The sequence below is a fragment of the Pteropus vampyrus genome, unplaced genomic scaffold (genome assembly GCF_000151845.1).
Source record: "Pteropus vampyrus isolate Shadow unplaced genomic scaffold, Pvam_2.0 Scaffold298, whole genome shotgun sequence".
Classification (NCBI taxonomy): Eukaryota; Metazoa; Chordata; class Mammalia; order Chiroptera; family Pteropodidae; genus Pteropus; species Pteropus vampyrus.
Genome location: NW_011889079.1, coordinates 382127 through 386707, shown reverse-complemented (window position 1 = coordinate 386707; position 4581 = coordinate 382127).

Genomic DNA, 4581 nt, shown 5'->3' with positions numbered 1-4581 from the left:
TCTTCCTTCCTTCCTTCCTTCCTTCCTTCTCTCTCTCGTTCTCTCTCTTTCTTTCTCTCTTCCTCTCTCTCTCTCCCTCTCTCTCTCTCCCTCCCTCCCTTTCTCTCTCTCTTTCCCTCTCTCTCTCTCTTTCTTTTCCTGAAGTACATCCTTTAGATTTCCCTTAGTAGAAGTATTTTGATAATGAACTCGTTTAGGTTTTTTTGTTCTCTGATAATTTTTTTTTCTCAAAATATAATTTTGAAATATATAGTATTGGATTTACTGTTATTTTTTCAAAATTCTCTAGACATTTCTTGATTTATATTTATTATTTATTTATTTGAAAATTTTATTCATTTTAATTTTGCTTCCTTATTGACTTTGAGAAGTCAATTATCACTCTAAATATTGTTCATTTGTAGGTAAGTTTTTTCCTGACCACTTTAAAATGCTATTTTTTGTTTTTCGAGAGTTGTAGATTTATTACAATTTTTATCTTGGCGTTTTGGGGCTTCTGTAATCTAAATAATATGTTGTAATATTTAGGGTTCTCCAGACAAACAGATTCAAATGTGGACGGATGGATTGGATAGATGGATGGATGGATGCATGGATGGATTAGATAGATAGATAGATAGATAGATAGATAGATAGATAGATAGATAGACAGACAGACAGACAGACAGACAGACAGATGATAAATAGATAAGCAGACAGATACACACACACACATACACACACACACACACACGACTGATTTTAAGGAGCTGGCTCACACGGTTATAGGAGCTGGCACATCTGAAATCTGCAAGGCAGGCAGCAAACAGGCTGGAGGAGACTTGAGGAAGAGCTGGTATTGCAGCCACTGAGTCCATGGGCAGTCTGAGGGCAGAATTCTGTTTTGCTCGGGAGAGGTCAGTCTTATTTTTCTTAAGGCCTTCAACTGTTTGGATGGGAGCCACACACATTGGAGGGTAAGCTACTCTACTCAAAATCCACTTACTTAAAGGTTAATCTTGTCCAAAAAACACCTTCACAGAAATATCCAGAATTACTGTTTGACCAATTATCTGGGCACTATAGCTCAGCCAAGCTGACATATAAAATTAACCATCACAAATCCACGCTTTGTCAACTTGGCACCCATGGGACCTCCTTAATCCATACTTAATCTCCAGATAAAGACAATAACAAGGTCATTCTTCCACCTAACATGGCTATCCTGTGTACAACTGAAAATGCACTAACTCTTTGCCAAGAAATTACAAGTCTATGACTAAAGCCAAAACAAAGAGCTTTTCTCTTCTTCATAGTGAATGTTTTTCTGGTCTACCCATGGAGCGCATCCTGGCTTTCTATGTGGTCTCTAGCTTGACTTATATTTTGCTTAGGGCCCTAGGTTTGCCTTTTGTCACTAATGCTGTGGGTCATTAAATCCATGCTCTTAGGCTCCCAGGAGGAGAAGTGGCCTCAGGGTGTGCTCCTTTGAAGTCCCTTTTCTTTTTTAATTCTTTCTTGTTTTGGTTGTTTCTATTGCTTTACTGACAGCTCAGCTATGCTCTGAAAGAGATGTTTCTAATATTTTAGGCAGCCTTTTCAAGTGTTCTGCTCCAGAAAGTGTTTTTCTGCAAAATATTGTCAACCATATGACTAGCAATGGAAGTTCCTCATTCTTCCATCAGGAGTTTGTCCCCACTGTCTGCAGAGAGTTCTGTTTTGAAGGTTGCCCATGATATCCACTTGCTGAATCTAATATCTTGCTGGGCTCACTATTGCTCAATCTCAGCAGTATTTGACAGTTTGATCTCTTCCTTCTTGAGAAATTTTTTTTTTTTTTTTTTTTTTACTTTGCTTTTGTTCACTATGTTTTGAAGTAAACTATATAGTTTACTTCCTGTGTCACATATCTGCTGTTACTTTGTTGAGTCTGTCCCATTTTGCAGGGCTCATTCATCAAATTGTTTCTCTTCTTAATGTATACCCTTGAGGATTTCATTCACCTGGGCTCTTATCCCAGGCGGACTTCCACTTGAGGAGTAATGAAATCTCAACACATGTCTAAAATGGAAATTTTTATTTTCTTCCTCAAACTTGGTCCTCCTGCTTCCCCAATCTCACTAAGTGGCTCTCTCGCGTCTCCAGCTGTCAGGCCAAAAACCTAGAACGAATCCTTCCTTCTGCTCTCTCCCTCACACCTTGTGTCTTGGCAGCGGGCCTCTGGCATTACTGTCATGATCCAGCTCTCCTACTGTCCCCCTAGCTTGTCCTTCTGCACCCTGCATTCTTTACAAAGCATCCAGCACAGACTTTAAAATTACAAATCAAATTAGTTCATGTTCCTGCTCACAACCCTCAGTGTATCCCAATCACATTTACAATTCAATCCAGTCCTTTTAAGTAGAATCTAACACGCTCTGAGTCGTGCCTGTTCTGCTGGCCTTATTTTCTTCTACCTGCCCCTTCGCTTGTCTTTGGTCACAAGGCTTTTCGCTCCTCCTCAAACACAACGAGCTCATGCCCGCTCTAGGGGCCATGCCAAGTCCTCTTCTCCATGCAGGAAACTTCTTCCCTTGGATGAGCCACTGGATTCCTCCTTCGCATGATTCGTGGCACTGCTCAGGATCGGCTTCTGCTTCACTATCCTCCTAGTCCTTTTCACTGTTAGCATCAGCGTAAATTACGTATGTCCTTGGTGTTTACGATCCCACTAGAACGTAAGTTCTAAGAAGGTGAAACATTTGTCCTGTGTCCCAGGACAATGCCTCGGACATAGGACATTAAGATATATAAGTGAATGAATATGTTAAAAGTCTCCCTTTTGAAAATGCCCATGAGTAAGGGCGGCCATGCAGACCCTTGTGGGAACTGATATGCACACATGGTGACAAGTTATAGTTTTCCCGTTGTTCTAAGTTTTGCATTGAAAGAGTCCTACATCTCTGTGTAGCTCAGAAGTACTGGAGTTGTCAAGTTGACACTTCGGTTTTGTAATTTTCCTACCTGTGTCTAGGTTAAGTTCAAATATGCCACAATCTTACTCTAGCTTTATTCAGTATTTTTTGATACTGAGATGATATCCAAAAATACAAAGGCCGCATAGGAATTAATGGAAAAAGACATAAAGTGAAACTTAAAATTAAAAGAGCTAATTAAAGTACAAGAAACCCCAGAGAATTCTAGACAAGGTGAAACATAACTTTTCAATTTCACTTATTTAATAGAGCTTAACTGTATTTCTTGAAGTTTATCATTAAACTTTGAAATAAAAATAAAAGCTACTATTAAATTACCTATGATTAAAATTAAACACATGACAAAATTGATTTTAAATAGAACACTTTTTAGGTAGTAAAATTTTCTTCATGATTTAGTGCTATGCATCTTCGGAAACTCAGCCATGATGCAGCTGTACCACGCTCTTCCTACCCAAATCTGAAAATATTTTCGAATTTCTTTTGCAAAATATATAAAAATGCCACCATTCTAAATTATTTTGATTTAAAAATACCTAATGTACTTCAGTTACTTAAAAAGAAATCATCAACTAAGGTATTGAAATATATTAGAGTTTAAAATTTGTATTCTTGCAGTTAAGCGGGGTTTGAAAACAACTCAAACATATATGATGTTCTCATTTGTAGGATAAGCCAGTCAACTGTCATTTATTCCCTTGAGTATTCTTTAACTTGTGCACCTTACCTTGCCCTTTGTCAAACTCAATAAAAACTTGTTTTAAATTTAATTACTTATTATTTATTGAAATGATTTGCTGTTCTGAATCTTCTCGAACCTTCCAATTAGCATGCAGTCTACCCAGTGATGCAATTAAAGAAGGAAGCTCACAGAATATAACGAGGAAAGTAAATTTGCTATGATATGATACAGAGTGCAAATTCATATCCATAAATCGAGTAGAGGCGATGTTTCTCAACTTCCCGTTGGGTAATTAAGAGCTGACTTGGATGGACCTATGTGAACCCTGGTTTTGCCTTTCCAACTACAGCGCCCTGGCGGGAATGCTGCATGGGGGTTCAGGGGAGAGGATCTAAATGCCATGGCAGCAGCTGAACTTCGAACCTAGAACTCAGTCACGTGGTTTTGCCAAGCATGTGAGCCGGGGCAATTAAGGCTGAACGGAATTTGCTGGCTCAATCCAGGTCAGGTGTGTTACGAGCTCTCTCTGTAACCAGGAACCCTAGGAATATGATCACTCAGTCCATCTCTCTGCTGAGGCTTTCAGTGAGGAATGACTCAAAATATGTTACAGACTAAAGAATAAGAAGTTTAGAAATTTTTACCTGATATTATGGATAATAAACTAAGATTTTAAAGAAGTGAATCTCATGCTACAATACTGGTGATGTGGCTGGCACTCAGATCCGTTTCTCTGAGCACAAGAAGAAAATATTTTCTCTCTCAGGACATGCTACAGAAGGGGTCCTCTCCTTTAACTTTAACGTGCATTCGAATCACCTAGGAAGTGTGTGAACACGAAGATTCTGGGGTGGAGCCGGAGGTCCTGAATTTCAAGCCCGTAACCAGGTGACGCTGACGCTGCTGGCCTGCAGAGTACACTTTGAACAGCAAGGTTCTTTGCAA